We start from the raw sequence: 13,922 nt of genomic DNA, 5'->3' as shown, positions 1-13,922 counted from the left end.
GACTACCGCCCACAGGATGGGTATGGAGTGACTATCGCCCACAGGATGGGTATGGAGTGACTACCGCCCACAGCATGGGTATGGAGTGACTACCGCCCACAGGATGGGTATGGAGTGACTACCGCCCACAGGATGGGTATGGAGTGACTACCGCCCACAGGATGGGTATGGTGTGACTACCGCCCACAGGATGGGTATGGAGTGACTACCGCCCACAGGATGGGTATGGTGTGACTACCGCCCACAGGATGGGTATGGAGTGACTACCGCCCACAGGATGGGTATGGAGTGACTACCGCCCACAGGATGGGTATGGAGTGACTACCGCCCACAGGATGGGTATGGAGTGACTACCGCCCACAGGATGGGTATGGAGTGACTACCGCCCACAGGATGGGTATGGAGTGACTACCGCCCACAGGATGGGTATGGAGTGACTACCGCCCACAGGATGGGTATGGAGTGACTACCGCCCACAGGATGGGTATGGAGTGACTACCGCCCACAGGATGGGTATGGAGTGACTACCGCCCACAGGATGGGTATGGAGTGACTACCGCCCACAGGATGGGTATGGAGTGACTACCGCCCACAGGATGGGTATGGAGTGACTACCGCCCACAGGATGGGTATGGAGTGACTACCGCCCACAGGATGGGTATGGAGTGACTACCGCCCACAGGATGGGTATGGTGTGACTACCGCCCACAGGATGGGTATGGAGTGACTACCGCCCACAGGATGGGTATGGTGTGACTACCGCCCACAGGATGGGTATGGTGTGACTACCGCCCACAGGATGGGTATGGAGTGACTACCGCCCACAGCATGGGTATGGTGTGACTACCGCCCACAGGATGGGTGTCGTGTGACTACCGCCCACAGGATGGGTATGGTGTGATACCGAACACAGGATGGGTATGGAGTGACTACCGCCCATAGGATGGGTATGGAGTGACTACCGCCCACAGCATGGGTATGGTGTGACTACCGCCCACAGGATGGGTATGGCGTGACTACAGCCCACAGGATGGGTGTGGGGTGATTACTGCCCACAGGAATGGTATAGGGTGACTACCGCCCACAGGACTGGTATCGTGTGACTACTGCCCACAAGATGGGTATTGGCTGACTACCGCCCACAGAATGGGTATTGATTGACTACTGCTCACAGAATGGGTATGGGTGACTTCCGCCCACGGGATGGGTATGGGGTGACTACCGTTCACAGGATGGTTATATGTAACTACCGCCCACAGGATGGGTATGGGGTGACTAACGCCCACAGGATGGGTATGGAGTGACTACCGCCCACAGGATGGGTATGGAGTGACTACCGCCCACAGGATGGGCATGGAGTGACTACTGCCCACAGGATGGGTATGGAGTGACTACCGCCCTCAAGATGGGTATGGAGTGACTACCGCCCACAATATGGGTATGGATTGAATACCGCCCACAGCATGGGTATGGAGTGACTACCGCCCACAGGATGGGTATGGAGTGACTACCGCCCACAGGATGGGTATGGTGTGACTACCGCCCACAGGATGGGTATGGAGTGACTACCGCCCACAGGATGGGTATGGAGTGACTACCGCCCAAAGGATGGGTATGGAGTGACTACCGCCCACAGGATGGGAATGGTGTGATTACCGCCCTCAGGATGGGTATGGAGTGACTACCGCCCACAGCATGGGTATGGTGTGACTACCGCCCACAGGATGGGTATAGAGTGGCTACCGCCCACAGGATGGGTATGGAGTGAAAACCGACCACAGGATGGGCATGGAGTGACTACCGCCCACAGGATGGGTATGGAGTGACTACAGCCCACAGGATGGGTATGGTGTGACTACCGCCCACATCATGGGTATGGAGTGAATACCGCCCACAGAATGGGTATGGAGTGACTACAGCCCACAGGATGGGTATGGTGTGACTACCGCCCACAGCATGTGTATGGAGTGACTACCGCCCACAGCATGGGTATGGTGTGACTACCGCCCACAGCATGGGTATGGTGTGACTACCGCCCACAGGATGGGTATGGTGTGATTACCGCCCACAGGATGGGTATGGAGTGACTACCGCCCACAGCATGGGTATGGAGTGACTACCGCCCACAGGATGGGTATGGATTGACTACCGCCCACAGGATAGGTATGGTGTGACTACCGCCAGTAGGATGGGTATGGCGTGACTACCGCCCGTAGGATGGGTATGGAGTGACTACCGCCCACAGGATGGGTATGGTGTGACTACCGCCCACAGGATGGGTATGGAGTGACTACCGCCCACAGGATGGGTATGGTGTGATTACCGCCCACAGGATGGGTATGGACTGACTACCGCCCACAGCATGGGTATAGTGTGACTACCGCCCGTAGGATGGGTATGGAGTGACTACCGCGAACAGGATGGGTATGGTGTGACTACCGCCCGTAGGATGGGTATGGAGTGACTACCGCACGTAGGATGGGTATGGAGTGACTACCGCCCGTAGGAGGGGTATGGTGTGACTACCGCCCACAGGATGGGTATGGTGTGACTACCGCCCGTAGGATGGGTATGTGTGACTACCGCCCACAGCATGGGTATGGAGTGACTACCGCCCACAGGATGGGTATGGTGTGACTACAGTCCGTAGGATGGGCATGGAGTGACTGCCGCCCGTAGGATGGGTATGGAGTGACTACCGCCCGTAGGATGGGTATGATGTGACTACCGCCCACAGGATGGGTATGGTGTGACTACCGCCCACAGGATGGGTATGGTGTGACTACCGCCCACAGGATGGGTATGGAGTGACTTCCGCCCACAGGATGGGTATGGGGTGATTACCGCCCATAGGATGGGTATGGTGTGACTACCGCCCACAGGATGGGTATGGAGTGACTACCGCTCACAGGATGGGTATGGTGTGACTACCGCCCTCAGGATGGGTATGGAGTGACTACCGCACACAGGATGGGTATGGTGTGACTACCGCCCACAGGAAGGGTATGGAGTGATTACCGCCCACAGGATGGGTATGGAGTGACTACCGCCCATAGGATGGGTATGGTGTGACTACCGCCACAGGATGGGTATGGAGAGACTTCCGCCCACAGCATGGGTATGGTGTGACTACCGCCCACAGGATGGGTATGGAGTGACTACCGCCCACAGGATGGGTATGGAGTGACTACCGCTCACAGGATGGGTATGGAGTGACTACCGCCCACAGGATGGGTATGGTGTGACTACCGCCCACAGGATGGGTATGGAGTGACTACCGCCCACAGGATGGGTATGGTGTGACTACCGCCCACAGGATGGGTATGGTGTGACTACCGCCCACAGGATGGGTATGGAGTGACTACCGCCCATAGGATGGGTATGGAGTGACTACCGCCCACAGGATGGGTATGGAGTGACTACCGCCCACAGGATGGGTATGGTGTGACTACCGCCCACAGCATGGGTATGGAGTGACTACCGCCCACAGGATGGGTATGGAGTGACTACCGCCCACATGATGGGTATGGAGTGACTACCGCCCACAGGATGGGTATGGAGTGACTACCGCCCACAGGATGGGTATGGAGTGACTACCGCCCACAGGATGGGTATGGAGTGACTACCGCCCACAGGATGGGTATGGTGTGACTACCGCCCACAGGATGGGTATGGTGTGACTACCGCCCACAGGATGGGTATGGAGTGACTACCGCCCACAGGATGGGTATGGAGTGACTACCGCCCAGAGGATGGGTATGGAGTGACTACCGCCCACAGGATGGGTATGGAGTGACTACCGCCCATAGGATGGGTATGGTGTGACTACCGCCCACAGGATGGGTATGGAGTGACTACCGCCCACAGGATGGGTATGGAGTGACTACCGCCCACAGGATGGGTATGGAGTGACTACCGCCCACAGGATGGGTATGGAGTGACTACCGCCCACAGGATGGGTATGGTGTGACTACCGCCCACAGGATGGGTATGGAGTGACTACCGCCCACAGGATGGGTATGGAGTGACTACCGCCCACAGGATGGGTATGGAGTGACTACCGCACTACCTCCCACAGCATGGGTATGGAGTGACTACCGCCCACAGGATGGGTATGGAGTGACTACCGCCCACAGGATGGGTATGGAGTGACTACCGCCCACAGGATGGGTATGGAGTGACTACCGCCCACAGGATGGGTATGGAGTGACTACCGCCCACAGGATGGGTATTGAGTGACTACCGCCCACAGGATGGGTATGGAGTGACTACCGCCCACAGGATGGGTATGGAGTGACTACCGCCCGCAGGATGGGTATGGAGTGACTACCGCTCACAGGATGGGTATGGAGTGACTACCGCCCACAGGATGGGTATGGAGTGACTACCGCCCACAGGATGGGTATGGAGTGACTACCGCCCACAGGATGGGTATGGAGTGACTACCGCCCACAGGATGGGTATGGAGTGACTACCGCCCACAGGATGGGTATGGTGTGACTACCGCCCACAGGATGGGTATGGAGTGACTACCGCCCACAGGATGGGTATGGAGTGACTACCACCCATGGGATTGGTATGGAGTGACTACCGCCCACAGGATGGGTATGGTGTGACTACCGCCCACAGGATGGGTATGGAGTGACTACCGCCCACAGGATGGGTATGGTGTGACTACCGCCCACAGGATGGGTATGGAGTGACTACCGCCCGCAGGATGGGTATGGAGTGACTACCGCTCACAGGATGGGTATGGAGTGACTACCGCCCACAGGATGGGTATGGTGTGACTACCGCCCACAGGATGGGTATGGTGTGACTACCGCCCACAGGATGGGTATGGAGTGACTACCGCCCACAGGATGGGTATGGTGTGACTACCGCCCATAAGATGGGTATGGAGTGACTACCGCCCACAGATGGGTATGGTGTGACTACCGCCCACAGGATGGGTATGGTGTGACTACCGCCCACAGGATGGGTATGGAGTGACTACCGCCCACAGGAAGGGTATGGAGTGACTACCGCCCACAGGATGGGTATGGAGTGACTACCGCCCACAGGATGGGTATGGAGTGACTACCGCCCACAGGATGGGTATGGAGTGACTACCGCCCACAGGATGGGTATGGGTGACTACCGCCCACAGGATGGGTAGTGACTACCGCCCACAGGATGGGTATGGAGTGACTACCGCCCACAGGATGGGTAGCGTGTGACTACCGCCCACAGGATGGGTATGGAGTGACTACCGCCCACAGGATGGGTATGGTGTGACTACCGCCCACAGGATGGGTATGGAGTGACTACCGCCCACAGGATGGGTATGGTGTGACTACCGCCCACAGGATGGGTATGGTGTGTCTACCGCCCACAGGATGGGTATGGAGTGACTACCGCCCATAGGATGGATATGGAGTGACTACCGCGCACAGGATGGGTATGGTGTAACTACCCCCCACAGGATGGGTATGGTGTGACTACCGCCCATAGGATGGGTATGGTGTGGCTACCGCCCACAGGATGGGTATGGTGTGACTACCGCCCATAGGATGGGTATGGTGTGACTACCGCCCACAGGATGGGTATGGAGTGACTACCGCCCACAGGATGGGCATGGAGTGACTACCGCCCACAGCATGGTTATGGAGTGACTACCGCCCATAGGATGGGTTTGGTGTGACTACCGCCCACAGGATGGGTATGGAGTGACTACCGCCCACAGCATGGGTATGGAGTGACTACCGCCCACAGCATGGGTATGGAGTGACTACCGCCCATAGGATGGGTATGGTGTGACTACCGCCCACAGGATGGGTATGGTGTGACTAACGCCCACAGCATGGGTATGGAGTGACTACCGCCCACAGCATGGTTATGGAGTGACTACCGCCCATAGGATGGGTATGGAGTGACTACCGCCCACAGGATGGGTATGGAGTGACTACCCCCACAGCATGGGTATGGAGTGACTACCGCCCACAGGATGAGTATGGTGTGACTACCGCCCATAGGATGGGTATGGAGTGACTACCGCCCACAGGATGGGTATGGAGTGACTACCGCCCACAGCATGGGTATGGTGTGACTACCGCCCACAGGATGGGTATGGTGTGACTACCGCCCACAGGATGGGTATGGAGTGACTACCGCCCACAGGATGGGTATGGTGTGACTACCGCCCACAGGATGAGTGTGGTGTGACTACCGCCTGTAGGATGGGTATGGAGTGACTACCGCCCACAGGATGGGTATGGTGTGACTACAGCCCACAAGATGGGTATGGTGTGACTACTGCTCATAGGATGGGTATGGAGTGACTACCGCCCACAGGATGGGTATGGTGTGACTACCGCCCATAGGATGGGTATGGAGTGACTACCGCCCATAGGATGGGTATGGTGTGACTACAGCCTGTAGGATGGGTATGGAGTGACTACCGCCCATAGGATGGGTATGGAGTGACTACCGCTCACAGGATGGGTATGGAGTGACTACCGCCCACAGGATGGGTATGGTGTGACTACCGCCCACAGGATGGGTATGGTGTGACTACCGCCCATAGGATGGGTATGGAGTGACTACCGCCCACAGGATGGGTATGGTGTGACTACCGCCCATAGGATGGGTATGGAGTGACTACCGCCCATAGGATGGGTATGGTGTGACTACCGCCCACAGGATGGGTATGGAGTGACTACCGCCCATGGGATGGGTATGGAGTGACGACCGCCCACAGGAAGGGTATGGAGTGACTACCGCCCACGGCATGGGTATGAAGTGACCTCTGCCCACAGCATGTGTATGGTGACTACCGCCCACAGGATGGGTATGGTGTGACTACCGCTCACAGGTTGAGTGTGGTGTGACTACCGCCCATAGGATGGGTATGGAGTGACTACCGCCCATAGGATGGGTATGGAGTGACTGCCGCTCACAGGATGGGTATGGAGTGACTACCGCCCACAGGATGGGTATGGAGTGGCTACCGCCCACAGCAAGGGTATGGAGTGACTACCGCCCAGAGCATGGGCATGGAGTGACTACCGCCCACAGCATGGGTATGGAGTGACTACCGCCCATAGGATTGGTATGGTTTGACTACCGCCCACAGGATGGGTATGGAGTGACTACCGCCCACAGGATGGGTATGGTGTGACTACCGCCCACAGGATGGGTATGGAGTGACTACCGCCCACAGGATGGGTATGGAGTGACTACCGCCCACAGGATGGGTATGGTGTGACTACCGCCCACAGGATGTGTATGGAGCGACTACCGCCCAGAGGATGGGTATGGAGTGACTACCGCCCACAGCATGGGTATGGAGTGACTACCGCCCACAGGATGGGTATGGAGTGACTACCTCCAACAGGATCGGTATGGAGTGACTACCGCCAAAGGATGAGTATGATGTGACAACCGCCCACTGGATGGGTATGGAGTGACTACCGCCCACTGGATGGGTATGGTTTGACCACCGATCACAGGATGGGTATGGAGTGACTACCGCCCACAGCATGGGTATGGAGTGACTACCGCCCATAGGATGGGAATGGAGTGACTACCGCCCATAGGATGGGTATGGAGTGACTACCGCCCATAGGATTGGTATGGAGTGACTACCGCTCACAGGATGGGTATGGAATGACTACCGCCCACAGCATGGTTATGGAGTGACTACCGCCCACAGCATGGGTATGGAGTGACTACCGCCCACAGCATGGGTATGGAGTGACTACCGCCCACAGGATGGGTATAGAGTGACTACCGCCCACAGGATGGGTAGGAGAGACTACCGCCCTCAGGATGGGCATGGAGTGACTACCGCCCACAGGATGGGTAAGGAGTGACTACCGCCCACAGGATTGGTATTTAATGACTACCGCCCACAGGATGGGTATGGAGTGACTACCGCCCACAGGACGGGTATGGAGTGACTACCGCCCATACGATGGGTATGGAGTGACTACCGCCCACAGGATGGGTATGGAGAGACTACCGCCCACAGGATGGGTATGGTGTGACTACCGCCCACAGGATGAGTGTGGTGTGACTACCGCCCATAGGATGGGTATGGAGTGACTACCGCCCATAGGATCGGTATAGAGTGACTACCGCCCACAGGATGGGTATGGTGCGACTACCGCCCACAGGATGGGTATGGAGTGATTACCGCCCATAGGATGGGTATGGAGTGACTACTGCCCAAAAAATGGGTATGGAGTGACTACCCCCCACAACATGGGTATGAAGTGACTTCCGCCCACAGCATGGGTATGGTGTGACTACCGCCCACAGGATGGGTATGGAGTGACTACCGCCCGCAGGATGGGTATGGTGTGACTTCCGCCCACAGGATGAGTGTGGTGTGACTACCGCCCATTGGATGGGCATGGAGTGACTACCGCCCACAGCATGGGTATAGAGTAACTTCCGCCCACAGCATGGGTATGGTGTGACTCCCGCCCACAGGATGGGTATGGAGTGACTACTGCCCACAGGATGGGTATGGTGTGACTATCGCCCACAGGATGAGTGTGGTGTGACTAACGCCTGTAGGATGGGTATTGAGTGACTACCGCTATAGGATGGGTATGGAGTGACTACCGCTCACAGGATGGGTATGGAGTGACTACCGCCCACAGGATGGGTATGGTGTGACTACCGCCCACAAGATGTGTATGGTGTGACTACTACTCATAGGATGGGTATGGAGTGACTACCGCCCACAGGATGGGTTTGGTGTGACTACCGTCCATAGGATGGGTATGGAGTGACTACCGCCCATAGGATGGGTATGGAGTGACTACCGCCCACAGGATGGGTATGGTGTGACTTCCGCCCACAGGATGGGTATGGAGTGACTGCCGCCCATAGGATGGGTATGGAGTGACTACCGCCCACAGGATGGGTATGGAGTGACTACCGCCCACAGCATGGGTATGAGTGTGTGGATGGAGTGACTACCGCCCATAGGATGGGTATGGAGTGACTACGGCCCACAGGATGGTTATGGAGTGACTACCGCCCACATCATGGGTATGGAGTGACTACCGCCCACAGGATGGGTATGGAGTGGCTACCGCCCACAGCAAGGGTATGGAGTGACTACCGCCCAGAGCATGGGCATGGAGTGACTACCGCCCACAGCATGGGTATGGAGTGACTACCGCCCATAGGATGGGTATGGTTTGACTACCGCCCACAGGATGGGTATGGAGTGACTACCGCCCACAGGATGGGTATGGTGTGACTACCGCCCACAGGATGGGTATGGTGTGACTACCGCCCACAGGATGGGTATGGAGTGACTACCGCCCACAGGATGGGTATGGTGTGACTACCGCCCACAGGATGTGTATGGAGCGACTACCGCCCAGAGGATGGGTATGGAGTGACTACCGCCCACAGGATGGGTATGGAGTGACTTCCGCCCATAGGATGGGTATGGTGTGACTACCGCCCACAGGATGGGTATGGAGTGACTATCGCCCACAGGATGGGTATGGAGTGACTACCTCCCACAGCATGGGTATGGAGTGACTACCGCCCACAGGATGGGTATGGAGTGACTACCACCCACAGGATGGGTATGGAGTGACTACCGCCCACAGGATGGGTATGGAGTGACTACCGCCCACAGCAAGGGCATGGAGTGACTAACGCCCACAGGATTGGTATGGTGTGACTACCGCCCACAGGATGTTTATGGAGTGACTACCGCTCACAGGATGGGTATGGAGTGACTACCGCCCACAGGATGGGCATGTAGTGAGTACCCCCCACAGGATGGGTATGGAGTGACTACCGCCCACAGGATGGGTACGGAGTGACTACCGCCCACTGGATAGGTATGGAGTGACTACCGCCCACAGGATGGGTATGGAGTGACTACCGCCCTCAAGATGGGTATGGAGTGACTACCGTCCACAGGATGGGTATTGAGAGACTACCGCCCACAGGATGGGTATGGAGTGACTACCGCCCTCAAGATGGGTATGGAGTGACTACCGCCCACAGGATGGGTATGGAGTGACTACCGCCCACAGGATGGGTATGGAGTGACTACCGCCCACAGGATGGGTATGGTGTGACTACCGTCCTCAGGATGGGTGTGGAGTGACTACCGCCCATAGGATGGGTATGGTGTGACTACCGCCCACAGTATGTGTACCGCTCACAGGATGGTGTGACTACCGCCCCATAGGATGGGACTACCGCCCATAAGATGGGTATGGAGTATACCGCCCACAGTTAATACCGATAATTATGGAGTGACTACCGCCCACAGGATGGGTATGGTGTGACTACCGCCCACAGGATGGGTATAGGACTACCGGTGACTACCGCCCATAGGATGGGTATGGTGTGACTACCGCCCACAGGATGGGTATGGTGTGACTACCCCCCATAGGATGGGTATGGTGTGACTACCGCCCACAGGATGGGTATGGAGTGACTACCGCCCATAGGATGGGTATGGAGTGACTACCGCCCATAGGATGGGTATGGTGTGACTACCGCCCACAGGATGGGTATGGTGTGACTACCGCCCATAGGATGGGTATGGTGTGACTACCGCCCACAGGATGGGTATGGTGTGACTACCGCCCACAGGATGGGTATGGTGTGACTACCGCCCACAGGATGGGTATGGTGTGACTACCCCCCATAGGATGGGTATAGTGTGACTACCGCCCACAGGATGGGTATGGAGTGACTACCGCCCACATAATGGGTATGGAGTGACTACCGCCCATAGGATGGGTATGGTGTGACTACCGCCCACAGGATGGGTATGGTGTGACTACCGCCCACAGGATGGGTATGGTGTGGCTACCGCCCATAGGATGGGTATGGTGTGACTACCGCCCTTAGGATGGGTATGGTGTGACTACCGCCCACAGGATGGGTATGGAGTGACTACCGCCCACAGCATGGGTATGTAGTGACTACCGCCCACAGCATGGTTATGGAGTGAATACCGCCCATAGGATGGGTTTGGTGTGACTACCGCTCACAGGATGGGTATGGAGTGACTACCGCCCACAGCATGGGTATGGAGTGACTCCCGCCCACAGCATGGTTATGGAGTGACTACCGCCCATAGGATGGGTATGGTGTGACTAACGCCCACAGCATGGGTATGGAGTGACTAACGCCCACAGCTTGGTTATGGAGTGACTATCGCCCATAGGATGGGTATGGAGTGACTACTGCCCAAAGGATGGGTATGGAGTGACTACCCCCACAGCATGGGTATGGAGTGACTTCCGCCCACAGCATGGGTATGGTGTGACTACCGCCCACAGGATGGGTATGGAGTGACTACCGCCCACAGAATGGGTATGGTGTGACTACCGCCCACAGGATGAGTGTCGTGTGACTACCGCCCATTGGATGGGTATGGAGTGACTACCGCCCACAGCATGGGTATGGAGAGACTTCCGCCCACAGCATGGGTATGGTGTGACTACCGCCCACAGCATGGGTATGGAGTGACTACCGCCCACAGGATGGGTATGGTGTGACTACCGCCCACAGGATGGGTATGGTGTGACTACCGCCCACAGGATGGGTATGGTGTGGCTACCGCCCATAGGATGGGTATGGTGTGACTACCGCCCAAAGGATGGGTATGGTGTGACTACCGCCCACAGGATGGGTATGGTGTGACTACCCCCAATAGGTTGGGTATGGTGTGACTACCGCCCTCAGGATGGGCATGGAGTGACAACCGCCCACAGGATGGGTATGGAGTGACTACCGCCCATAGGATGGGTATGGTGTGACTACCGCCCACAGGATGGGTATGGTGTGACTACCGCCCATAGGATGGGAATGGTGTGGCTACCGCCCATAGGATGGGTATGGTGTGACTACCGCCCTTAGGATGGGTATGGTGTGACTACCGCCCACAGGATGGGTATGGAGTGACTACCGCCCACAGCATGGGTATGTAGTGACTACCGCCCACAGCATGGTTATGGAGTGAATACCGCCCATAGGATGGGTTTGGTGTGACTACCGCTCACAGGATGGGTATGGAGTGACTACCGCCCACAGCATGGGTATGGAGTGACTACCGCCCACAGCATGGTTATGGAGTGACTACCGCCCATAGGATGGGTATGGTGTGACTAACGCCCACAGCATGGGTATGGAGTGACTAACGCCCACAAGATGGGTATGGTGTGACTACTGCTCATAGGATGGGTATGGAGTGACCACCGCCCACAGGATGGGTATGGTGTGACTACCGCCCATAGGATGGGTATGGAGTGACTACCGTCCATAGGATGGGTATGGAGTGACTGCCGCTCACAGGATGGGTATGGAGTGACTACCGCCCACAGGATGGGTACGGTGTGACTACCGCTCACAGGATGAGTGTGGTGTGACTACCGCCCATAGGATGGGTATGGAGAGACTTCCGCCCAAAGCATGGGTATGGAGAGACTTCCGCCCACAGCATGGGTATGGTGTGACTACCGCCCACAGGATGGGTATGGAGTGACTACCGCCCACAGGATGGGTATGGTGTGACTACCGCCCACAGGATGAGTGTGGTGTGACTACCGCCTGTAGGATGGGTATGGAGTGGCTACCGCCCACAGCAAGGGTATGGAGTGACTACTGCCCAGAGCATGGGCATGGAGTGACTACCGCCCACAGCATGGGTACGGAGTGACTACCGCCCATTGGATGGGTATGGTTTGACTACCGCCCACAGGATGGGTATGGAGTGACTACCGCCAACAGGATGGGTATGGTGTGACTACCGCCCACAGGATGGGTATGGTGTGACTACCGCCCACAGGATGGGTATGGAGTGACTACCGCCCACAGGATGGGTATGGAGTGACTTCCGCCCATAGGATGGGTATGGTGTGACTACCGCCCACAGGATGGGTATGGAGTGACTATCGCCCACAGGATGGGTATGGAGTGACTACCGCCCACAGGATGGGTATGGAGTGACTACCGCCCACAGGATGGGTATGGAGTGACTACCGCCCACAGCAAGGGTTTGGAGTGACTACCGCCCACAGGATGGGTATGGTGTGACTACCGCCCACAGGATGGGTATGGAGTGACTACCGCCCACAGCATGGGTATGGAGTGACTACCGCCCACAGCATGGTTATGGAGTGACTACCGCCCATAGGATGGGTATGGTGTGACTACCGCCCACAGGATGGGTATGGTGTGACTACCGCCCACAGCATGGGTATGGAGTGACTACCGCCCACAACATGGTTATGGAGTGACTACCGCCCATAGGATGGGTATGGAATGACTACTGCCCAAAGGATGGGTATGGAGTGACTACCCCCCACAGCATGGGTATGGAGTGACTTCCGCCCACAGCATGGGTATGGTGTGACTACCGCCCACAGGATGGGTATGGAGTGACTACCGCCCACAGGATGGGTATGGTGTGACTACCGCCCACAGGATGAGTGTGGTGTGACTACCGCCCATTGGATGGGTATGGAGTGACTACCGCCCACAGCATGGGTATGGAGTGACTTCCGCCCACAGCATGGGTATGGTGTGACTACCGCCCACAGGATGGGTATGGAGTGACTACCGCTTACAGGATGGGTATGGTGTGACTACCGCCCACAGGATGAGTGTGGTGTGACTACCGCCCATAGGATGGGTATGGAGTGACTACCGCCCATAGGATCGGTATGGAGTGACTACCGCTCACAGGATGGGTATGGAGTGACTACCGCCCACAGGATGGGTATGGTGTGACTACCGCCCACAGGATGGGTATGGAGTGACTACCGCCCACAGCATGGGTATGGAGTGACCTCCGCCCACAGCATGGGTATGGTGTGACTACCGATCACAGGATGGGTATGGAGTGACTATCGCCCACAGGATGGGTATGGTGTGACTACCGCTCA

This window comes from Cherax quadricarinatus, chromosome 52, assembly GCF_038502225.1.
Source record: "Cherax quadricarinatus isolate ZL_2023a chromosome 52, ASM3850222v1, whole genome shotgun sequence".
NCBI lineage: Eukaryota > Metazoa > Arthropoda > Malacostraca > Decapoda > Parastacidae > Cherax > Cherax quadricarinatus.
The sequence above is the reverse complement of the archived record's forward strand: the minus strand, read 5'-3'. Positions refer to the sequence as shown.